Here is a 26890-nt window from a genome sequence, read left to right on the forward strand (position 1 = left end):
CACACACACACACACACACACACACACACACACACACACACACACACACACACACACACACACACACACACACACACACACACACACACACACACACACACACACACACACACACACACACACACACACACACACACACACACACACACACACACACACACACACACACACACACACACACACACACACACACACACACACACACACACACACACACACACACACACACACACACACACACACACACACACACACACACACACACACACACACACACACACACACACACACACACACACACACACACACACACACACACACACACACACACACACACACACACACACACACACACACACACACACACACACACACACACACACACACACACACACACACACACACACACACACACACACACACACACACACACACACACACACACACACACACACACACACACACACACACACACACACACACACACACACACACACACACACACACACACACACACACACACACACACACACACACACACACACACACACACACACACACACACACACACACACACACACACACACACACACACACACACACACACACACACACACACACACACACACACACACACACACACACACACACACACACACACACACACACACACACACACACACACACACACACACACACACACACACACACACACACACACACACACACACACACACACACACACACACACACACACACACACACACACACACACACACACACACACACACACACACACACACACACCACTTCCCGCTCCTTCGCCTACTCTTGAGGGTTATTTTTTTTTTACCTTAGAGCCCACTCTTCCGAAATGCAACTTTATTATCAGTGCGATAGACAAAATACTGGTTCCGCCTCAGTAGAGAGGACGACAAAGGGGATGGTTAGCGATAGCTCATGGAGAAACACATACCCCGAACGATATGAATAACTAGGGGAAGGACAAAAGGATATATGCTAGCTTACCAACGACCTGTACAGTCCTAGTTCTAGATACAACCTACGAAAAAATCTCCACATTCTCTTGCAACCTCTTCTAATAACGAAAAGATCTTAGTAACAGCCATGCAAACTTCTTTGTTTGGACCGGGATTGTTGTCGCCAGCCCGGGGACTGGATACTCTAAACCAGCTGGAAGCTGTAGGAAAAGTGAAAGCGAGGGGTGCTAGGCTTGTTATGCTTGGCCATGCCTTTAGTCGAACGAAGAAGTAAATACCGGAAAAATTCGTTCAGCGTGTCTTTAGCCGCTCGTCGCCAAGTGGACGAACTCCATGGCAGAGTACAGCCTCGCTCGCTCTAATCCAGCGTGTGCAGCAAAGCTGCTGGGGAAGCGAACGTTTATCCCCAGAATGAAGCCGTGCGCGCCGACAGGACAAAAAGGGCCAGGATACCATGGAGAGAGTGCGCTTTCTTCCGTGCGTGCCAGCAGGCTGGAAGAAAGACACAACCGGTTCGCTAAGCGAGTGGGGGAGGGGGGGGGGGGGGTGAAGGCGGTGCTTTATTTCTCCGCTACATCGTCGCTGCAGACGCCGTTATCTCTCGTGCGCTCGGTGGGACGTTGTCCTGTTTCCCGGTGTTTTTCTCCAGCTGCAGTAGAGGGCAAAGCGCGCGCCCCACATTAAGCAAAGCCGTAGACGGACGGGCAGCGGCGGTCGAGGGGCGCGCCTTGCAGGAGCTGCGCGCGTGTCAGCCACCGAAAAAGAAGAAAAAAGTTTTCACAATATCTGACCATTCGATGCCAAGAGTTCGCACTGAGAGAACAATGTAACGACTCGAACGCAGCGCGCATAGCTCGCCGGAGCCTGCGACAGCAATATTTCTAGTGCGGTAAAACCGAGTATCGCGACTACGAATTTCTTAAATTATGTCGGATTACAATGAGCTTCTGGATTGTAATGATTTCTGCTCGGTTTCAGCGATTTATTTAATGGCTGCCCGTCGTACTGTCAATTAGCAGTTAATTATGTCACATTTAGTGACACATTAAAATCAATTCGAACGTAATGAAGAAGGAGTGACTACAGTTGGATACAATTTCGGTCTGAGGTAACCGCCACACACGGTTCCTCCGCCGGACAAAAAGCAGTCCGCATCTCGTTACTTAAGCAAAAACTTAACCACCGAGTAAAATTATAAAAAAGCAGAGCTGTTTAGATGCCTCTGGCTTGTTTGGTATAGTGAAGCATCATAGAGGTAATTTCATTCACCGTTTTTATTGTTCAGTGCAGTAATACGGCTCAGAGCATGTGCCCTCTTCCTACTGTTATACGTGCTTTTTCTCTTATGCTGAAATCAGACATCGGTCCTAACATGAACTTGTCCAATAGTGCAGAAATGTAAAAAGAAAAAAAAAAATACACAGTTTCAAAAGGAGAAATATGAGATTGATATCACAGTAGTCTGTTATATATTATACCGTCCTGTGCAATGTAGGCAAACTTGTAATACATTGCTGATATTACCCTCGTGCTTTCTATAGCCCCCTGGCGTCCCTCAGTGTTAGCCGGCTGCGTATATTATTCTTTTGTCATCCGGAATGTTCCATGAAATCTGAATGTTGCTTTCACGCCCCTGGAAAGTTTTAAAATAAATTCTTGAAGGTGAGAACGAGAAACGAAGTTGCTTATGTCGATGACGACTCCCTGAGCGCGCCTCTATTTTATTTTCAGAGCACGTATAATTTCGGACAGCGGGCGTGCAGAGACGAAGCGCCAGCATCTGGTAATAGATGGAGTTAATAACTGAAATGAACTTCAACTGCTAGTTGTATGGATGCAGTATACTATATGCAGACAAAAAAATAAAAAAAATAAAGTCGAGGTAGAAAAGAACAAGATTGAGTTCTTCCCAGCAGACCACATGCGCTGTGATCCTGACAAGAATGAACGGGGCTTCCCCGTGGGTCTAGCTAGTAGAAGGAGGTGAAAAAATTTTTTTAACCCCAGAGCGGATTTAGCCTTTCTAGAAACTCTGTAAAAAACTGGATTAAAAATTACGTTTGAACAAACTGCAATGTGCCCCGCCGGGGTGGTGCAGTGGTAAGACGCCCGACCACTGTCCGGAGTTCCCGGGTTCGAACCCGACTACGGCGGCATGCGTTTCGATGGAGGCGAAACGAAGTGGCGTCCGTGTGCTGTGCGATGTCAGCGCACGTTAAAGATCCCCAGGTGGTCGAAATTACTCCGTAGCCCCCCACTACGGCTCCCCTTTCTCTCTTTCCACTTTCACTCCCACCTTCATCCCTTCCCTCACGGCGCGGTTCAGGTGTCCACAGAGCAAGTGTGACAGATACTGCGCCTTTCCCTTCCTGTAAACCAATTATTATTATTCAATTAAACTGCAATGTCAGATTAGGCGAGTTAAAATGAACTAGAACTAACCCACCAACTATACTAGTCCATTCCTTTGCATATATGGGCTGGATGCAAGGACGGAGATTGAAGAGAGGAAACAAAAACAGACATGCGAGGTGTGCGCAAGAAAAAAAAATGTGAAAAAAAAAAAACTGGTTGACTTTATATTCCTTTTGAACGGGGACAGGTTTGAGGAGACATGAAGAAACAAACAAAAATGAAGTAAACGCATTTCAACTCTAGAAGCCTAGACGCATGATAAATAGGTCGCATATGGCGCGCTTAGACTGTGTGATCTTGACGCTGCCTTTATGCTGCATTTAGTTTCCTTTTTCCTTTTAGCACTTACTGCTCGTAAGCGAAATATTAATGAGCTCACGTGCGTAAGCACAGAACGCCGGAAAGCATGCAGATGCAGGCGCAGATCCTAGTCCCGATCATGGGAGAAAAAATAATAGGCACCGGCGACAATTATTGGTATCTAAAAAAAAAAGAAAACAGGGTTATATCGAGGAACGGTGCAACACTGACGCGGTACCGTGGCAGGCGAATACGCGGTAATAAACGAAGCACACTGCCTGGCATAACACTCTGTAAAACGATGTTGTTTACCAAAGCAAGTGAAATACAAGCGACGAGAATAATAACTCGGACATGCGGCTACACATAAAGAAGGAAGAAAAATTTCTCAACACTGTATACGGCTCACGGGTAAACCATCTGACATATTCATAACAATCTGTAAGCAAGGCATACGGCATACACGAAGGTAAACTCCGTTAAGCCCGGCGTGGGCTATGAAGAGCGTTATGATGGAGCTGGTGCTGATCAAGTCCACAGATTACTCGAAGTATTGCGTGTGCAGCTTTTCTGTAGTGGTACTCCTTGTGGACGAAACAAACTGGCATATATATCTTCGTTCGCATCCTCATCCGAACAAGTCTGTTGACGCCTGTGACGCCACATACGAAACTTTTCTTACTGGCGTGACCGGCGCTTCCAATGGACGCCGAGTGACGCAACATTCTCACGTTATTATGCTCACATCAGATTTCGTGTCTCTTCCTCCTCCTCTCCTTTCAGCGTCCAGCGCGAGAAACAAAGGGCAGCCCGCGAGCGATCTCTGTGCTCTTGAATGGCCCGAAGGGTCACTGCATATATGCCCCAGTCCTACCTCGGGAACAGAGACAAAAGGCCACGCAATGGCATCGGACACGGCGACAGAGGGATGTGGGATGAGGGGCTGCAATCATGCTTTGGTAAATGAGGCCGCTGCAGTCAAAGCGATATAGCAGCCGTCTGAGCACCTCCATCTTAAGTAATTAAATTGTGCGCTATGAATTCGAACTGAACTTGGTATTTGTTGCTAGTTTTGCAAACCTTGCCCCAGAAATTATTTAGATGAAACGAATATGAGATTCACTGCGAAAACAGAGACGAACAGGGAATAGGCCGAATTCTATATAGACCATTCCTATATAGCCATTCCTATATAGTATATAACTATATAGGTTATTCCTATATATGCATTACCCCAAGCCTACATGCCACTTTGATGCAAGGCATTACTCGCGCTCCCCTGCTTGTCGAGCAGGTCTATCTTGCTGCCCATTCGCTGCTACATGCACCGTATGGACAATACTTTCCACTCTACTCTACAACCTCTACTATGACCGACGAGCTCTACGCGATCGCACGCCACAGTCACTGCCTCAGTGTTGCACGTCACATTATACACGTATGAAGCTATATGATGCGCGCCACGTTAGAGTAGCGGAAGCTCTAAATTCTCAGCGCTTTGTCCCCATCGTCCTAAGCCGAAGTGCACGAATTCGCTCTCGCTATATGCCGACCACTCCTTTTCATATTTACTGATTCGCAAGTCTCCGCACGTAACTTCCTGCGCTGTCACCTCCTCAAAAGCACCCTCCACCTCCTTACAATCACTACGGCGATCAAGAACCTTAAGTTCACACCACCGTTTGCACGCCCGACCACAAAGACATGGCTGGAAACGTGGCCGCTAATGCTCGAACTTTTATTTACCTATCTGTAGACTGTTTGTTGCGTCCCTTACTCCGACGGTCTGCGGTGGTATCGGCCGGAGCGCTTCCCAGCCCCTCAACCGAAACTCTAGTGTCTGTATTCAGACAAAGGCCGTCCTCAACATTGCGCTATTCAGCAAGAACCAGCTTATACGGTTTTCGCCCTCTTGGCCCTGGTGCCACGATCATCAATATTTTACAACCTCACCTGAGCGCGCGCACAGCATCCCGTGGTGGCCCCGATTCCTAAACATTCCCTACAGTACTGGGAAGCCGCAAACCGTAACTAAACTCGCTCGCATAGTTTCATTGGATCTACTGGATGACATCAGTTGCCCTCCCCAGTACATTGTTCGACACCGACGTTGACAAAAATGCATGTTACGCTCTGTAATTCATGGCAGAATTATTTCTAAGAACTGATTAAAGATCATTACTAATTACCGCTTGAATGTTGCGAAAGTGTAATTAAATTACATTAACAGTTATTGCTCACAAAAGTTGTGACGTTACATTGCAACTACTTTACGAAAGTAACTGCAATTTTCACTTAGATTTAATTTTCAGACATGCAAGGGAATATACTGGGCGCAGCTCCTGCAAATATTTCAGATTTCTCAACATGCTACATCGCAAAAGTAGCTGAGCTGCAAACCTTTCTTTTTAGCACCATTGAACACGCGGACCACAAGTTCTGTCATGCATTTTAGGCCAACCCTGTCATGTGCATGACAAACGTTTCCAGTCTTGGGCTCAACTAAAACGTCGTAAAATTGCTTGCAGGTATGCATATGTTCGTACGAAACGCAAGATGGTAAGTAGCAGACCTGTTGCTACAGTTCTCAGCTAGCGGCTAAGGTCCACACTGCCACTCGCTCACGTGTGCAACTTGGTTGGCTTGCTGGCCTAGACTTTTCGCCCGTCGCACTTGCTATCGAGTTGTCCGAGTCATGGCAGACAAGAGATCAAATCTCCGCTGACATAAACAGCAGTGGTGCTTCCTCATTAAAGTAATTTGGATAGTAACTGACTACTCGCATCCCAATTATAATGATTGAAACAATTCATTACTATATTAATACACCAGAATAGTAATTCATTGCATTACACATTGAAATATAGTAATTTAATTACTGCCGTGCCATCTCTCTCTTTTTCTCTCTCTCGCTGTCCTCCTCACGGATAGCTTTCCTTCTCCACTGCCTTTTCAGAACCACTCGTCACTGGCGGCGACAGCACACGAAATTACGCGGCAGTGGAAGTTTTGTTTACATATTTAATCAGGAACCCATAAGGAGAAATTTCTAATGCAACGGCCTTTTGCTGCTTTTACATTGTTTCCTTTTCCGAGTCTTATTGAAGCACTAATCCCTATCATGCTGGGGATATTGTATTTGTTTTAGTTAATTATAGGGTTTAGCTTCACAAGGCGACATCGGCTATGACGGACACCGTAGTGAATGGTTCCGGAAATTTCGACCACTAGGGTTCTATAACTGACGTCACGTATTACATTGGCGCACGGCTTTCACTTCTATCGGAACACAGCCGCCACGGCTGGAATCGAACCCGCACCTTCGAGGCGAACACTCGAGCGCACTAACAAATGAGCCATCGTGGCGGTGTAAAAGTGTAATACGGTTTTCTTCGCGGAAACGCAAAAAAGAAAAGAATTCAGCCATTGCCTATTTTTATTCATATAAAATGCGGACGATGTATCTAAACCACGCTGCAGGGGCGTGTTTTGTATCTGTATCTTCCGTCAGAAATCTCCATATGTGTGTTTTCACTCGTGTAGTGATACTAGCAAAGCATTCATGAGCTGTAATTGTATGCAAAACGAATATTGCCCTATAGCCTGTAGAGTCCTTTGGTCACATCACCAGCATTCCACAAGCGGCTCACAAGCAGATCTAAATATTTCTACCAAGACGGCACATTTTGTATCGCTCTAGAGAGAGAGAGACTCTTTAATGGAAAAACAGAGAATTTTGCACCGCTGGCATGCTACTCTGTGTGGGTAGGGGAATTCGGGAGGGAAGGATTGAAAAAAGAATAGTGAGGGAAATAATAGAATTGAAGGGGGAGATAAAACACGGCCATTAAATACGTGTTAAGGTGCTTTGTGGAGTAATGATATAAAATCAAATAATGAAATGCATGATCCGACAAATGTGCTTATAGAGTTCACAGCTTGCCAGAGGGAAACATGCGAGGTGAATTTAGAGTTTGTCAAGGAGTCCAATGTCTTTCAAATATGTAAATAAAAAGTTCATCGCGAGTCTCTGTTGCCTTGGGCAGGCTAAGGGACCTAAAACACTGTTCATTGTTAAAGGCACTGGGGAGAGCTTCTCCATGCTGTGTTCATAGTTTGCACGCTCGTCAGCGTACGCACTGCACTCAAGTAGGATATGTTCCACAGTTTCAATCGAGCCACAGTTGTCGCTGTAGGTTTCATACATGAACCGAAGGAACTCTGCCAGAAAACGAAGACGACTCGAATTCAGGGAACGCAGTGGTGTCTGGTAAAAACACCCCATCCGGACGCCAATCAACCGCGCAGAAGCTACTTGGATAGAGAAGCGTCGTAAAAGGCACGCCGAGGCTCCCGTTTTATCGCGAGATTGGCGCAATCTTTACGGCCTCTTCCAAGCAGTTGCGGCCGTGAAGGTGCACGTTTTCGGTGACGCCCGCTCGTGTACATTTCAGAGCCCGTTTGTCGCGGCGCTTGGCGAGTGGATCACCACGCGGTCGCTGCTGTCGTTGTCACAGGTGAAGATACAGACAGTATTTGCTACTCGATAAGTTTCTACTCCGCCACTGAAGGGAGTTGCACTGTGCCTACCGTATTGCACATGAGAGGCAAACAGGCTATGTGTGCTTTTAATCCGTACGTGAGCTAAGGAAGAAGTTCAGTTTTGATCGTGAAATGCACGCATGTTACCCGTATATGCAGGCCGACAAGTAGAAGAGGGGTGAGACATCCGAAATTTTGAATTTAAGGAGGGAAAAGAAAATGCTCTGGATTCACAACTTTGCTCTACGAACATGACGCGGAGGTTTAATATGGCAGAATACTACAATATGGCCGAGGTTTAATATGGCTGAAAACAAATAATTACAGCTAGCTTAGTTCTGTCATGCCTTCTGACTTAATCAAGACTATGTGATGGGTCTGCTGGTAAATTAATTGCGGAAAAAAATGACCCCCCCCCAAAAAAAAAAAAAATGTTGGGACACCAGAGAGAACCCCCCCCCCCCCCCTAAAAAAATAATATATATATATATATATATATATATATATATATATATATATATATATATATATATATATATATATATATATATACTAAGACACCAGAGAGAACTGCCTGCGCTCTATTCAGTCCCTGTCCTGGGCAGTCTTCTCTTGTGTTCACATCTTTAGTTGGTAAGTTTTCGCCACCGCTTTAACGTGTAGTGGCAAGCGAACGATATACATGCGCGCAACCATTACTCGCTTGGTCTATTCCTTTAGGCCTTTCCGCATTAGCAGTATGTCAGTCCTCTCTCTAGCCAAGGAAAGATATGGGCACAAGAGAAAATTCCAAGAGAAGAGCTCCTCCTGTCTTCGGCTGTTCTCTCTTGCGTCCATTCTTTCGCTAGCTTTCACCGCCTTCTCACATGAATATCTTGTGGCAAGGGAACACATACGTGCGCGTAAGTATAACCTCCTCGATCTATTCCTTTTCTTCTTGGACAAAATAAATATTCACTATTCTGGTCTGAAAATGTCATATGTGACTGCTGAAGTATAATGAAAATATTCAGGTCTGCAAATCCCAACTCACAATTTTCTTTATTGATGGGAACTGCCGAGGAGCTGACGCATGGTGAAAAGTATATAAGTCTTGTGAATGCCGCGTGCAGATATGCAAGCAAGAATATTCTCTGCTTCAGGATGGTTATATCTTCACTACACGTGACACATTAAGAGTAAAGAAAACTGGCAACGTTCATCAAGCATATCATCATCACTGAGAATGGGATCATGAGAGAGATAACCTCGCTGAGCGATCCGACGTTTCATTAAGCTCAGAGGTCCAAACGTCAGCTGCAGGGCGCGGTGGAATGTAGGCCATCAAAATCAAGGCAGCACCCATAAGATAAAAAAAAAAAAAAGAAAAAATCAAGCGGTCGCCAACGTATACAGCAGTGGACGGAGGAGCATAAGAGCCGAGCACACGCCGCGTAGAAGACGAGGACCTGTGCGTCATATATATATATACGAGGTCGTGAGCCTCGAGTGGCACCACGGTGGCCATTTTTCCTGGTCCCATAACGAGGCCGGTGTGTATCTAGGATACTTCACCTCGGACGGCGCGCGCGCCGCTCGACGCCGCCGTGAAAGAAAAGAGATAAAGCAAACAAAACCAAAAGTGGCGTGTGGTCGCACGAGTCACTAAAAAGCGGTCTTTGACCATCGGCCGCAATCACGTTGATGTCTCGTATTTTTCTTTTCGATGCTTTCTTTATCCCTTGGTATACCGGCTTGAAATGACAGATATGTGCGTGAAGCATCCGTTATTCAGCAGCAGAAAACACAGTTCGCCGGTTAAATTCTCAGCCGTTTTGATTAACGAGTTTCCCACTCTCTCGCTTCATGCTTCGTGCGTCTATAACATTCGGCGCACGTAGTCGATATTTTACCTGATGTCGTTTCTTGTAAGGAATAACCGAAATTTTTTAATAGCGCATCGAATATCGCCCTATTTGGCGCAGTGGACGAATCAAATAGTGATCATTTTTAAAAATGATTCTATACAAATTGAGCACTTTTTAAGCTTTGAAGCCGTTTTCCAATAATTAGCGCGAATGTCGAATAAAACTCGATGTCGTTTTCTTGTACAAATACAACGAAAAGAAAAAAAGAAAGGTGGCCCACATCGACGCCTCGCAGCAGGCTGCCGTCATTGTTCTACTGGGGACGGACGGTTCAGAATTAAGACAAGGCCCATTTGAGTGGCGGTATTAGTAATGCTCATACAGAGGTTCGGATGGTGCGGTAGGCTCATTAACGATTAGTAAAACCTGTATTGGTGCACAAGATCAGAATCAGTTACTTATATGTATATAGCTCTCAGCCTCTCACCCAGGACATTAAATGAGCCACCAGCATGCAGCAAACAGAAATTTTCTCATTTGCATGAAATTTTGGTCACATACTTAATATACTGTCTACGTGTTGCATAACCCCTAAGGTGATTGGTGCTGTGCCTTCTGACAGCTACGTTTGCAGCTAAAGTTATAACGTCGCACAGCAGCATCGCCGCTAAGTCTTAACGGTCTCGCAGGATTATTCGTTAGGTACGAATATTCGCACAAGCACAAAATATCCATATAATATTCAATTCATATTGTACGTGTTCAGGTTACAGCACACTATTCGCATTTAATTCAGTAGCAACGCTACCACTCCACTATTCATATTCGAATATGCTCTATTCGTATTCGATTTCGTTTGAAGAAAAAGAACACTATTTGTACACCTATAGTCCCTGATTCGGATGCACAGACGCTGACGTGATTTATACCATGAACGGCACTGGCGCAGAACTGTAAATTCGCTTGTTTGCTCAAAGAGATCGGCAGCTGACTTATGGTGAATTCCAATCGCAGAACCAGAGCGGTTCGCACGCTCCGAGGTAGCTAGCGCCTGAATTCGACGGAGAGAGGTGGAGCCCACGAACTGACGGGGAAAACCCCGTCATTCCTCGCACTTGGCTAGCTGAGCTTCATGTACGCGTATCGTTTGTTTACAAACCTATACGGATCTACATTGCTCCCGCTGCTTTTTGAGATGGTGTTGACAGTCTACGCGATAATTTCGTTTATGTTCAAATAGCTGTTCTTCGTGACTTTTTCCGAATAAAACAAATTCGTGGTGCACAGTTTCCGCCTCCTAAAGCAGAGCACTAATTGAAAGGCTTCGAGTTTACGCAATAGAAGCACACAAAAAGTTTTCGCAGATAGTTTTGCAGTAGCTCTCCGAGCTGAGGCTGATCTCCGACCCACTGTCCCAACAGAAAGTGCCAGTTCACGATGGCAAGTTGTATGCATGCATAGCGGCTGAAAGTGTACTGATCGTCTGCTACAAAGCGCAGAGGGCGGAGCCAGCGCATCGACAAGCTGCCGGAAATGGAGAGTGCCGCTGAATGAATACGTCACGCAAACTTCCGGCCGGCTCCACTGATATCTACGGAGAAGTCTTGACTGCTCTCCATCTGCGTTTGGAATGCAGTCGCTCCGAAAAGAGCAGAAAACGTTGCTCTGGAAGTGTTCAAGCTTTGCGACTGGAATTCACCATTACTAGCGAACTACAAAATCCCAGCTTCCAAACTTACTTCAGCTCGAAATTGTGGAAACGCTGTACGGTATATTTCTTTCCTTTTTACTTTATTTAAAAGAATGCGAGCTAGTGGAGAAGCACGACATTTCATTCCGCCAGCTGCAGCTGCAGGTTTTAAGGACCGACGCTTCCGCAACACAGGAGGCGTGCAGTGTTCGACTTTCAGACGAATTGGTTTTCATCACACCTCTCGAGAAACGAGAGAGTTCTTGCATGCGCCTCTCGAAGATTTACGCGCTTTGTTCGTAGTTGCGTCAGTTGTGCAAGACGGGCGACCTACACCTGCACAAAGTGAAACATGTGCCATGCAATTCGAGCAATGGATTTCAACGGTACAACAAAGGCGGTACTGGCATAAGGAATTTTTTTCTCCTAATTCGCTCGCCCTACTAAAAAGAATATAATATGAAAAGGGTTGTGAAACTGGCATACACGTGGTCACGTGTTCAGGTGTACGTAGCTGAATAAAGGGAACGTACGAGATTCTCGCGTGCCCGCATAACAGTTAAGAATTAGCACTGACTAATGTTGCATACAAGATGTGCTCAGATGATATAAGGACAGTCTTCACTGAAAGTCAGATTCCACTGCAAGTTCACAGACAGACGAAGACACACGTACTCTTAGTGACGTAAATATCAAGTCTGCCTCAAATTGCCCCTCACCCCCCTGGACTTATTTCGCTGAAAGTGTGGTTTCATTTGCCTCTGGGAATAGTCAGGCGTGCACATTTATTCGACCTCTTGGGCTCAGCTCTGCCTTTTTCATATTTTCATCAAAGTGTGTAAATAGGCGCTAAAAACTAAAGATTTAGTTTAGTACCACTGCTCTACTTTCCTTGCTGCTCTAATCCATATTTAAAACAAAGAGTCGAAAGTGTACACACAATGGAGAAACGCAGCTATAGTTTCATCGTGCACGCAGGCGGCGCTCGCGATCAAATGTGTACAACGCACCGAACAACGCTAGCGTGTGAGACAATGTTGGGGAAGAGAAAACTAGTCCCGGAAACGTCGAACGGAAGGGGAGGTCCGACAGCGGAATACCTTTGCACTTCCTCCAAAGGATTCCCTTTTATTACAAACACATCCACCAACACGTAAGGCACGACTTGTTCCGTACCCACGTAACTCACGTTTCGTACACTGCTATCTCGCCGTCTAGGCCATCGTTTAGATGACGGAGTAGTAGGAGGCGGAGATGGAGAGGGAATGAACGAAGTATAGTATTCACGGAAATTACTTTAGTAGCGTACTGCGGTGCAACACGATTCAAAAAGATAAAGAAGCCCAAAGGGCTGCGAGCAAAGCGACGAAACCTCCCCTCAAGACCCGTGGAACGCACCACCCCGCTTTAGGAGACGTGAAAATAGAAAGAGAAAGAGGGTGAGAGGGCATGAAAGTAGGCCTCGCTCGTCGCTGTAACCGGGCTCGTTCGCTCAAAACGAGGCCCGCACGAGGGGATGTCTCTTTTTTGTTTCGTTTTATTTCCATTTTCTTCTTTTCTGTTTGTGGAGAGTGGAGGGGAAAATAGAGAGAACGGGCGAATATGGAAGATGCGTGGCACCGCACCGGCGTTACACCATATTTTACGGAGAATAGGCTGCAGAATATCAGTAGGAGTGGAAGACGTTGCATATTGTTGTCGAAATTTCCCGTTAAGCATACGTTACGCCAAGCATGGTTCTCGCTATCACAATGTAGTTACATAGCCATGCCAGCGCTTTGCTTCACTGGGCAACGCTTAGCTGACTGATTCTGCACGCGCTCGCTGGCACTTACTGTACGGTGTTGATCGTGAATAACATTAACAGCGCTACTCATTCGTTCAATACAAACAAAGCAGGTGTCTGACGATAATTAGCGCCTGACTTCCGTAAGACACGTTCTTAGTGAGGTTAGAACATCTGTTCCTCCACGCTGGCTAGTAGAGAAGTCAGTGATGTAGCAACATGGCCGCAGGCCTTTGTAAGAAGGGTGGAAGGGTACGTGTGCCACTTTTTGTCTTTTTTGGGCGTAAAGCAACGTATTTCTGTAGACGACGGCCAATCGAATAAAACAATCAATAAGATAAAACTGAGTTCTATGGCCACGGGTGCGGACTATAGTCAGGAAATTGCGGTGCTCTTCAGGTTGCGGGATGCTGGCTGCAAGATGATCTAAGAAGAAAGAACGAGGAAAACTCACCAAGGAGCTGAGCTGGAATTGGGTTAAGAAGAGAAATAATCTGTCGCCTCGAAGACCTTTTCGAGAACTCACGAGAGTGATACGTAATCGCTTGCGGTAACTTCCAGTTCGCCGGCAGACAAGAGCGGTGCCGCAGCTCCTGGAATGAATTACGTTCGAAGATACGGTTCTTTTTTTCGGCATGTTATTTTTTTTTTTTTCCTTTAGTCCCAGTTTTGATTCGAACAGCAACGGCGAATTGTACAACTTTTTTTTTCTTTATTAATTTATCTTGAGGTTTAATAGAAGCGGTGAAATGCTAAGCCCTAGCCTTTTTACCCGGAAATACTAAGAAAGAACATAAAGATCATATATTGGTTAAATCGCGATAACAGTCACTGTACCAGCAGATATTCTCTCGGTAGGAATCTATACTTTATTTGTTGTTTAGCAGTCTGACTTATTTGTTGTGAGCACAGGACAGAGTTCAGAAAAAAAGATTTGTTCTGAACATCGGAAGCTTAGACCATTTCTATCGATATGTTCATGAATTATGCTGCAATATTCTACAGTCGCCTCACAATTATTTAGAAGCGCATCCCGGTTTCTGTGTTCTCCTTAATTACTCATTGCAAACAAAGTTCAGCAGCAAAAGTTTGCTATTCGTGATCCCTCCCTCCCCCCCCTCCCCCCCCCCCCCCCCCCCCACACACACACATATACACACGCATGCATAAAATAGAACCGCAGCCCATTGGTTTTTTCATTACAGTTTAAGTTGATTTGTGGGAAAAACTTTCGCTATAAATTTTTTTTAACGTTCATTTATTTCTTTTCCTCTTTATTTACTGTTAATTTCTGTACATATACTTCATAAGTGTTTTCTGTTGCACTCCATTGTTGTGTTTTCTTTCGGCCTGTTTACCGTGCAATTATTGCCCAGATTGGAAACTTGTGTACCACAAACATTTGCATTTTTCATTCTGTTTTTTATACTATTTATGTTCGTTTATGTAAGCGCTCCCCGCTGTTGTGTTCGAGTGGTGCTTAGGGTTTAGTCAGGCGGATTTATTTTGCCTTTTACCCTCTGCATCAAGGCACTCGGTTGCCTGAATTAGCCTGAATAAAAAAAAAGTTTAGAGAATTTCTTTCAACGTAGTGCCTAAGAGTATCTTATAATATCTCACATTTTCCTCATAATTAAATGTTGTCCCTGAATTCTGGATCTGCATACGACAGCTTGCCAAATAAATAAGTACGCACTTATGACGCTGCTGCGGAGGCAATGGGTAAAATTCCGCCTATACTGTCGGTAACTCACGGTCTCACCTCAAAACTAGGCTGAATGTGAAATGGCGGGAACTTGCTGCGAAAACAAGGTATACCATCTATTTCACTTCACTTTAGTATTTATACAGAGGGAACGAAAATACTGACCTGCAGTCGAATATGTACGAGAGCCACAAACATACACACACATAGAGAGAGAGAGAGAGAGAGAGAGAGAGAGAGAGAGAGAGAGAGAGAGAGAGAGAGAGAGAGAGAGAGAGAGAGAGAGAAGGAGAGAGAGTGAAAGAACAGCCCAAAACTTTTCTTTCTTATGTTCCTGGTCGCCATACGCTTCTCGTTCGTTTCATCGTCCTCCACTACTTTACAGCTTGACCGAAGCTTGATTATTCTCGAAAGCATGTCGAAGTCATTTGTTCGTCGTGTTTCGCCAATGCCGCTATGTGTGCAGTGCGAGATGCTGTGAGTTTTTTGTACCTGTATATGAGATGGCTTTAATTCGCCAAGAATTCCAGTGTCACCGACATTGCCAACCCCGGCAACCTGGGTGGCTGTTAAGGAACGCACTGTAAGACTGGGTGTCATAAAAAAAGAAAAGAAAGAAAAAGGTCGTCTCCTTCCACGACAGTCCACCATTATGTCAAACTGAAACAATAGTCACCCGTTTTCCTGTTCCTTTTTTTTTTTTTTTCGTAAATGTACAAGGACTATCGTGGATGTGAAGCAGCTATCTCAGGGGTGGCGGCCATTGTAGTTACAACTTGGAAGCTGCTGCGATATTAAATGCATAAGGCCCAGTGATGCGAATTTGTCACATATCATCTGCACGTTGCGTACTCGTGCTCACATAATCTTGCGTGCAAGAGAGAGAACTAGACAGCCGAAGGGAAAGGCATGGAGGTTAGATGGGGAACGCCCACCTGGCTTCCCTACATGTGAGAAAGGTATTAAACGAAGAGAAAGGAAATGAAAGGGGAAGTGCGCAATCAACTTTGCAAGTGTCTGCCAGCCTTCAGTGTTATAAGCACAAAGGGCTCACACTGAAAGTTAACAACCTTAAACTACCCACCCACCAGTGCATTCTGGTCAGAACCTTTGACGTTGTTACTATAAGAATGAATTGTGCGATGAAAAGGAGGCGCAAACGGGTGATTTCCTTTTTCTGACGACTGCTGCGGGAAAAGAATATTCGGCGTATGTAAAACCGGTTAATAGAAGCTCTTCAATTAAAAAAGCAAACAAAGAACAACTTGGATTAGCAACACAAAACTAACCAAATGCTAACTGACGATGGACTGACTTCGTAAACGTTAGCGAAGCTAGACAATTTTAGTACCGGCTTTTGAATGGGAACAATAGCGAGCATACGAAGGCAATATTTTTTTATATTTCATAATTAGGGCCCTAAATTGTTAACTTTGAATTTGGAAACAGGTGAATCGAGACTGTCGCGTAATGGAGTGCGCAAACAGCATTAAGCATCATTTGAATTGTGTGTGTGACATCACGATGATCGAACCAATGGATCGAACACTGAGCCCCTGCCATTTCAATATTTTTCGTTTCACTTCCATAACTAAAGGTCGTTATTGAGATGATACAGTTCCTGCTTCGAAGGACGCCGACTTTGATGACACCCGTTATAACGAATCGCGGCACCTCCCCACGACGCTTTCTGCGAACCGGCCATCCGCGTATATAGAAACGTGCTGACTGGCCTGCGTGCGCACAGCGAACGTCAAATAGCCACGTTGCCGTCGGTCCACAAAACCAACCAAGACACTCCCTTTGGGCCGCGGGCGTCACATTAAAGGGCTATCAGCGACCACTGTCTCGAACCGTTCATAACTGCGGCGCCTATGGTCAGGATTTTTCTCACACTCTGTCGCGCAGCAACAACTGCCGTAGCATTCAGACATTGAGTTCATGGTCCGCTAATTCTTACCTCGATTGCACAGTCTATCGCCTCACACAGTCGTCGTCATATTTTCCACGCCGCACCAAGCGCGCGACGTTGGCTGCTGCCCTACCTCAGCGCGTAAATTAAAAAAAAAAACAATGAAGAGCCTCCCGGCGCTATGTTCGAGGACGTCGGTCACGGTGTACGGCTATATACCAGTGCACCTTCCGGCCACGAGAGAAAAGCGCAGGCAGCATCGCACGGCGCCTTAACGCTAAGGTCGATCGGTCTACCCTCGACTCAGTCTTTGGAATCGCTTAGTGAGAGCGATGCGACTTTCCCGTCCCATAAAGGCGCTCACAGCTGACTCCGCGGCAACTGGCGCAGAAATAAGAGAGAATGCGGTCAACAATGACATCAACGCTCACTCCGTGTAATATAGCCCGCACTCCGTGGGGCTGCCGGAAGAGTTCGTGTTGGCAGTGCAATCTAAGCAGAAAGGAAACAAAAGAGGATATAGAGGAAGCTGGGGTACTGACAGAAAGAAAGCGAGAGCCAAGTTGATCTTTTCTTATACTGGACGGTAGTGCGCCCGGCCTTCTATGTATACTTTTTCATTGTTTTATTTGCTTCCGGCTTTCGGAAACAAGGTCAGGCGACGTGCCTAAGGTGTGCTAATGCGCGATATCAGGTGCCGCCATATCCTTCGCTTAGTCCTGTAATGAAAAGAAAACGCACCGTGTCTAGGCTGTATAGTTCTCTGGAGCGCTGAATTGATTGACGCATTACGGCGGCCTGTGCCCAGAGAACTCCGGATCCTATACAATGATAAAAACAGCAAGCTTATTCCGCTATATATATATATATATATATATATATATATATATATATATATATATATATATATATATATATGCTGGCACTTTCAAGAAGAAGGTACATTTGCAAACAATAAACTCGCCCTCCCGCCAAGTGAGAAAGGTGTCCACGGGGATTGTAAGAGCTGATTAATGTGTTAGTTTCTTAACTATGGATTTTCTCAGCACTGCATATTACGAAGGCTCACGCTATTGTTATTCACCTGCGCAGAATGCAATACGCTGCTCGTAAACAGTTAGGGGAGAAGAAAAAAAAAAGAATGCAATGAGAGACCGGTCCCGGGCACTTGTGCGCTAAGGGCAACTTTTTTCACCACCCCGGCCCCCGATTTACGTGCCAGATATACCAAAGGAGTTAAAAAGAACTTGCTGAAAACGCCCTCAACATGTTTCTTTAATGTTTCTCTAACCGTGAGTAGGTCGAAAAGGTATGCCGAGAAAGAGGACTTTGCTGGATACCGCCACCACTGGGAAAATCAGGTTGAAGATTTCCGTGCCGGTTTTTGCCTACAATTCAGTTGCCGATGTATTGAATGTTAGTTGTCGTAAAATTAGATATAGCAATATACTCAGGAATATTTGGTGATGCTGCATGCACTTAACCACCGACAATGGCCATTTAGAAATACAGATGTGAAACATCAATGTCCCATTCGCTACACTTCACTTTATATTATATATTCGCTTATGTTATTCGCTCTTGCTTTACGTTTGTCACGATCTCTTGGCCATGAAAAGCACTGGAACATAATTTGTAGAATAAACTATTCTATTGGGAGTCGTGTTTATCAGTAAACACACAACCTTTCATGTTGTGCACTGGCGCAAAAGAGACAAAAGACCAAAAAAGAAAGAAGACGACACGGGCGCTGAGAAGTTATAATAACTATTTCCTTGTTCCTTTGTCTCCTTTGCGCTGGTCCACAATACGAACTCATTTCAACTTGACTAATACACCGTGCTGTTAAACAACTTTCCTTCCCATACACGATCTTGACCAAACGACTGTTGCCTTAGAGAATAAATTTGCTTTATCAATACTCAAATGGTGCACATTAAATAGTGATGGAGAAGATTACGTATATAAGCAAAAATATTTTATCTATCTTTATTTGCATGCCTAGAGTAATCAGGGATAAATGAGAATTTCTTTAGAACAAATTACCTATCGCACAATGGTTTTTACTAGAGGCGTGTACACAGCCACAATTCCCCATGCTCAGTTTCCGAACGAAACGTACATATAAAAATTATTAAGTTATATTATCGTGCTCTCATGTTTAACTGTCACATTACACCGACAAAACTTAGTGGAGAAAGCATATGTGCTTGGCTTGAAGTGTATTGGCCTACGAATTAGCGCTGACAACAGAAACAGAGGTCTTCAAAGCAGCAGAATACCCCAACATGTGGTGGGCAAAATTCAAAACTTTTAGGCCACGCTGTATAGCCGGGGAACAGAAGGGAGAAAGGGAAGAAAAGATAATGATCACGTGTACAATGTGCACCCTGCACCAGAAGTGAAAAAGTTCTCCAGAGGCGTCACTTTTATCCATGCCGTGAAGCTTGTTATGTATGCATGTACGATTGAAACCAGTTAAACCGGGCATTGAAGACAAAGGGGAATAACCAAATTAGCCCGAGTGGTATCGTCCTTTAGTGTGTGTGTGTGTGTGTGTGTGTGTGTGTGTGTGTGTGTGTGTGTGTGTGTGTGTGTGTGTGTGTGTGTGTGTGTGTGTGTGTGTGCGTGCGTGCGTGTGTGTGTGTGTGTGTGTGTGTGTGTGTGTGTGTGTGTGTGTGTGTGTGTGTGTGTGTGTGTGTGTGTGTGTGTGTGTGTGTGTGTGTGTGTGTGTGTGTGTGTGTGTGTGTGTGTGTGTGTGTGTGTGTGTGTGTGTGTGTGTGTGTGTGTGTGTGTGTGTGTGTGTGTGTGTGTGTGTGTGTGTGTGTGTGTGTGTGTGTGTGTGTGTGTGTGACTTAAATTTTGCGCTGGTTTCCACCGTTGCGCATTCCTGCCAACGAGTCGAATATTTTTGTCTACACCCTATCCACAGCGTTCCAAACCTTTCGAAGATGAGAGTGGCTTTCCTCCTCGCATTTGCGTCAGTTTGGATTTCCACGGCTAAATAATCTTAATTGTTTCTGCGGATGGTATCAGTATTGCCAACAAAACTAGCCTGCAGACAGCAAAAGAAAAAAAATGAGCTCCTGCAAAAGTTATGAGCTGATGTGATGGAAAAGGGCCAAGTATAGAAAAGAGAACCTCGTATAGCTGTCGATCGTGCTCCAGAATAACGACTCGAACGATGCCGCGCTTCAACCGGCGAATGGCGAATACAATGGAGAAACTAGCGTCAGTTCGGCGGCGGCGGCGTCCTGCAAAGTGGCCCAAAATACAGGAATGGCGATCTCCGTCCGAAAGAAGGAACGAGGCATGCAGTACATATAACGGCGTCGTCGTGTTCGGACTGGCCTGGGAACCCTCGTTCCCACTGCCTGCTCGTGCGTGGCGTGTATGTTGCTTGGACGGCCGTTTCCGGGTTAGGAGCGCGCTCGTTTTTCCCGCCGTGCTTGTCGGTGAAATGTGCGGCCGCTTCGGTTGGACCGCCGGAGTTCTATGGTCCCGTGAAAAACTGATGGCGGTATAGCGGGTGCGGCATGAAAAAAGGGTGCATTTTCGCGCGGGGCGCCCTGAGAGCACGCGGAAAGAAACGCGGATGTGAAATTGAAACTAAGTGCAGTACATGGAGGCTTTCCGCTGCCTAGCCTGAAATGCGCCGTTCGACGCCTTGCGCCGCACGATTTGGGCCTGCTGTCATTTGTCACGCAGTTTTCGTCCAGATGACTGACCGTTATTTTTGCACTATGCCTCTTTAGTCTCCGGCTGTTAAACGCATTTACTTTTGACGAGCAACAAAAAAGAAAAAGAAACCTCATGGCATCGTACTCGAATGATACACCGTCGGGGAATGGGGGGTAGGCGCTTGCTCGAAATAACTGTTCCGACCCTTCGTACATCACTCAAACGTCCCAAAAAGCGTTGAGATTGTATGTACAGTCATGAGCAATATGAGCTAGAACAAAGTTTGAGCATTCATTTATTGATTACTCTATAATAAAGTTTGACAAGAACAGATTAGTTAGTTTCTTAATGAGGTTTCCTTTGGATGCATAATATCCGTAGGTCGCCGTCATATTTCATAGCGAAATACCGATAATATTTGCAATTTCGTGCAAAATGTTCGTTCTTTCTCATATTACGCATGACTGTACGTTTGCACTGTGTGCGTGCAGCCGCACATTTCTCACATCTAGAAAAGCTTCCTTAAATCCATCGTCAAGCCTGTCTCTCCAATACTATCATCATGCTTGTGTACCTTTAATGACGATCGGTAAGACGGGTCACATTTTTATGGTGAATGTTGTCTCGCTTGTAACAGTCTTTAAGGTTCAGTAATTTTTCCTGTGATGATGGATCTGATTTCGCACTTCGTATCGATCGACTCAGGCTGGGAGAATCGCTGTGAGCAGCATAGCTGAGGTCTGTGGCAGTAAAGAGAGATAGTTTTATTTAAAGGCAAAAACACACTGAACTGCCGTGACCGATTTTCTACGGATATGCGGCAGCAGCACAGGACCTTCGAAAGTTGCGTCTGCTAAAGATGACGATTTTGCAGCTCCAAAAACGTCGCGCGCAGGCTCTGAACACCCTGAAAATGAATCACATTGCGTCCGCATACCCCAACAACCGCAACGAGTCCGCGAAAGCAGCAGCGAAGCGGTAGCCTTCGTGCCTGTTCGCGAAATCGCTATTATAGCGCTTATACTTATTATGCAGCGAAAGCGCCTCCGACTTGTCCGCACACATGGCCGCTCAGCACACGCCCTGCACATATCTTTGCGTAGGCAGTATTCTCTCGTTACTTCTTTCCCCCTTTGTTAGCCTATCAGCTGACAGTGTCCGTGAACGCCCAAGTTCTGGGCCATCCGGGAGAGGTGGGGCTCTCAGTCGAGCACTCGAAGAGCTGCCGCCACTCTGCCATCGGTAGTTCCCATGCAGCTTGCGTATTTGGGAGCTGCAACTGGCGTCACCCAATTAGAGACCGAATTGAGAAACAGTTCGTGAAAGGTCTGTTAAAGTTTGACGTGTTCGGCATTGACGCGGAAGGAAAAAAGCGTGCCGTCCAGTCACGAAGCGGCCTTACTGGATGCCAGCTCTGTGAAATCAAGCCTCATTGGTCGACGGCAGACAGGTACCGCTTACACTGCACCGTTTTGCAGAAGCACAGCACGCGGCGCAAAGAGGTAGTAGGGAGACGAGAGTGAGAAGGACGCCATGTTGCGTGGTGTACACTGCAGCATCGGGCAGCTCCGATATTATCGCCGTGCGAATGGCTTCGCCTGCCAGCCGCAGGAAGGAAGTAAACAAACACAAAAAACCACGCGAACAGAGAATGGCCGTAGCGACTTGCTCCAGCGCTGCGGCGCCACCGCCCTCCTGAGCGGAAACATGGCCGAGAATCGAGGTTAACCGCTCCACAAAAGAAACTGGACTGCGACGACCGGCAAGGCTGTCCACACCCCTTCGGCGGCTGCTGCCCGCGCGGGCCTTGCAGGGGTGCGTGCCGTCTGGCAGCTTTCTCTTTTCGTGGCGTGTCTTGCGCCAGCGCGACGGCGTGCGACTCGTTCGTGTAAAGGCCGTTTCACATGATGCGATTCTCGCCGCAGCAGAGTGCGATTTCAGCCGCACAGCGACAGAAGGGCCCGCCACTTCCGTCGCAGAGCGGCTGCGGCAGACTTCCAACATGTTGGTCGCACGCCGCTCCCGTCGCAGCGATCGTTGCGAACGAGACAGCCGCCAGCCTATGGAATTCAGCCTGATGTGACTGTTGTACGTAGTTGCGTACAAAACGAAAAAGTTAAAAATGTATATTTTGCATAAAGTGTTTTATATTTTGATAAAAAATATAAATTAAATACTACATTTAATCTTACGCGTGTTCTACCTGTATTGTTCGTAAAATATGATGGTGCCGCCGCTCGTGCCGCATCGACAGAAATCGCTGGTTCCGCAAGCATGTGAAAGGGCAGTTGCGATTTGCGCCGCAACGACACTGCGACTGGGCCGAAATTTTTCGTGCGCGTCGCACCATGTGAAACGGCCTTAATAATGCAAGCCTGCTGCGACTGCGGGGCAAGTCTCGTGAGAGACTTTTCCCTCGGCGAACTCAGGAATTTGACGTTACACAACGGTCGCGCGGTAGGTCACGGGCCACGTTACGTGTTGCATCTCCGTTAGTGACTCACTGCCACGTGGCTGACTTGAACACGAGGTGCACTGTAGGGCCGACAGTATACTGACTGGGCGAGTAGTAAGGTGCAGCGTCTACTCGTTTTATAATGCATCAATGTGTCGTTCCAACTCGTGTAATTGGCGCGGCGGAAGTACGACATGGCGGACGAACCGGTGATAGCGCCGCTGTTATAGAGATGTGGAAGGGCCGAAATTCTAAGCCCGACCCTGGCCTGGGCCCTATGCTACAGACCCGATCCCACTTAGCCGGACACTCGAAGGGCGATTACGCGTATTCAATGTTCGCTGCTCATATACCAAGTATATAGCAGCTAGTTTTCTGCGTTCGCCAGTCACATATACTCCAATCAGAGATGCAGCGTATGCTATTGTTTGAAACGGTAGTCAAAGGGCCATTTCAGCTTAATGGAACAGCTGCAATCAGTGCTCGAAGTATGTTTTTCAAAAGCAAGAGAAAAGAAAGAGCCGTGGTCGAGTGAGGAGTCGACACTGGCTAACATATTTTCGCGGTTATTCAGACCACGATGATTCAGACCCATTGCGTATCACATGGGAAAATTTAAACTACGATTTTGAGATTTCCGCGGTGCATATCGCTATGTCACAGACGTGTCATGGCTAGAAAGCTGCGTTTACAAATATATTCCTCCATTTAACTTTTTTTTCAGTAAACCACTTGATGATGAATCAGAATCAACTAAATCTGAATGGCACCCGTAATGAACAGCTGCATTCGGAGAAACGTAGACGGGAATGAATTAAGGAAAGAGCCCTTTCTTTTGCACGTCCGCCTTGAAAGATATATAACCAATATGCTGCATATGATTGTATTAGTGTTTACACGCTGCTGTGCGTTCGTGCTGATGCAGTGGAACGATACACCCAGTTAATGCGATTGGTGAGCATGAATGCATCGTCGCGGCTCATGGCGTCAACACGATACGACGCTGAGAAACCACTCAGGTCATCTGGCGGGTCGAAATGTGCGTCTTATAATACAATCCGGCCCTGCGAGAAGCTAATCACTGCTTTTTGTAGATTTTCTTTGAGGCAGGAACAATATCTTTGCATCGTCGAACAATTCATTGATTCACGTCACACAATGGCAAGAATATTCGATTTTTTTTTGCTCACATCGTCCCACTCCAAGCCACTGCAGGGAGTCTTGCGCCCGCGGATTAGAGGCTGGCAAGTAGCCCTTGGCTTGTTGCGGCCTCTTCCGCCAGATGGACGGCGCGGTGCTGGATCGCAGGGTCCGCGCTTCGCAGCAAGGTATCTCAGGCTTCTCTACTTGTTATACTTAATCCTATCCCTGGGGATTGTGGGCACTCCCAAATTATGTGGTCGAGGGTCCCTCTCGCCTTACAGTGTTTGCACTGATCATTGTCCCTAAGGTCTGGTAGCGCGTGAAACGGCCAGACCGGGTTCATGAAGATATTATAGTTTGTAGCCGCCTCCACGCGACAGCTTCTCTATTATTTAGGCTAACTTTTGACGTAGGTACCAATCTACGCCCCGATTTATAATGGTTGATGATTTCCCCGTAATTTTGCAGACGCTCGTCGTATGCCCAGTGTTCGGGGGGCTCGACGGCTACCCGGAAGTAGAGAGCTCGGGCAAGCTCGCGAGCCGCCTCGTTACCAGGGATAGCACCCGGGACGCGTGCCGGGGGCGGGGAAGAGGACGCCCATTTCCGATGGAAATAAAAGTCGCGCAACCAACCAACCAACCAACCAACCAACCACTGCGGTCGCCCGCGTCGCGAGTAGCGATCATCCGCTCGCTGCTTCAAAAGGAGGCCGTGCGGCGGTGCCACCATCATTGGAACGATCGAACGAGCTCTTTATTTTTATATAATTACAACATATTTTATGCTTGCTTTTATACCTTCTTCCTCTCTATTAATCTGCTTGAGTGTTCGAGGTATTTGGAAACCTGCTCTTGACTAATAATAAACCGATCTAAAGTTGGAACGTTGTGTCAACAAATCTTGCCGAAGTTAATGCGGATAAAATGCTTGCAAGACTTCTTTAACGTTCCCCTTTGGATGCCCTGCGTCTCACTTAGAGCCACGAAACGTTTCTGCAATATGCTGATAAGAACGCAGATTTCGAAGCTTAAAGCAGTGCCAGATTTCTCCCTTTTCACCTTGACTTCCCGGGGTATACACGTAAGCGTCGGAAGCATGTCCCCATATTCATTCCGAACGAATACGCGACATAGATGACCTCGTCTAGTCGCACTCTATCGCACAGGCTGCCTGTGGCCCTTGCAGCAAAATCACACAAACTAACCAAGTGTTAAGCTTTCGAACCATACTATACACGCTTTCGCTTTGGATGCCCGTATATAAATCGACAGCGTTTATAGTCTTCGTGGTGCGCTGCATTGGAGTGATGCTGCCCGCTCCTTGAAGCTGTGCGCCTTCAACTGGCTGCACACGTGCGATTTGTCGACAAGGACGCACCGCTCGCGCGAGCCTGACCCGCATGCGCAACGGCGAACGCTGAAAACGCCGCTCAAACCCTGCAATGCTGTGCGCAAGGCTGCAGCGCTTAGCCGGCTGGTGGGATTTCCTCTCCTCCTCTCCACATAAGTCGCTTTCAACTCAGTGCAGAACAGTCTAAGCTGCTTGCTATTCCTTTGCCGCCGCTAAAGACTCGAAGGACTTCTCGCAGTGAACGTCGCCGTCTGACAATACGCAGGCGCGTTTTGTTCTTGAATGCTTTTCTCTCGGCCTCTTATCCGAAACCGTTTCCTTTGTCTGGTGTGCAGCGGCGAATGCCGTTCCATTCCGGAGGTGGGGCGATAGTAGCGTGTTTCGAATTCGTTTTGGTGTTTCCACTCGTTTTGTATGGCAAAAGAAAACAGAGGCGAGCTTAGCGCATAACGCTCAAGCAAAAAAAGAAAAGAGGAAAAGACGAAACAAACAATAAATAAACAATTGAGCCAGTTTCTTGCTGATGCGTTGCACCGTTACCGTGTAGAGGCGGCCCAGCGAGGCTAGCGAAAGCGCTGCGAACCTCTTTTTAAGCGCGCGCTTTCGCTGTCTTGTGTTACACGCTTTAAAAAAGTGCCGCAGAGAAATGAGGGCGCTTTTTTCATTCTTGCTGCGTTAATCATTAGCGGGTCGCCGTACGCTGACAAAATTTCATGCGTCTATATACCTCAGGCTCGGTAAATGCGAATGAAGCTATATGTGTCTCACGTCTTCTATTGCTGTAAAAGATTACATCAATACAGGATACTTCGGGATCGGAACCCGAAAAACTCAGACATATATTTTGTGAGGAAAAAATTGGACTGAGGCTCGCTCTTTGATGAGTCGCAGTCAAATGAGGCTGCCTTTCGCAATATATGGCACCTATGCGCCTATATTTCGCATAGCCCATGTCTATAGAAACTTTCCCTTCCGATTGCTCATACATGTACACCATCCGCGTACAGGTGCGGGCATAAGTAAACGAAGCATGCTTTTCCATTCAAAATTACAATCGCGC

General features: G+C 46.3%; 1 protein-coding gene across 1 annotated transcript in view; it reads left to right on the top strand.

The window, feature by feature from the left end:
* The window catches only part of kkv (hyaluronan synthase-like protein kkv), a 91203-nt gene that overhangs the window by 14859 nt on the left and 49454 nt on the right, over positions 1-26890 (top strand). The gene's annotated exons all lie outside the window — the stretch shown is intronic.

The sequence above is a fragment of the Amblyomma maculatum genome, chromosome 2 (assembly GCF_055883805.1).
Source record: "Amblyomma maculatum isolate TAMU_Amacu chromosome 2, ASM5588380v1, whole genome shotgun sequence".
Taxonomy (NCBI): domain Eukaryota; kingdom Metazoa; phylum Arthropoda; class Arachnida; order Ixodida; family Ixodidae; genus Amblyomma; species Amblyomma maculatum.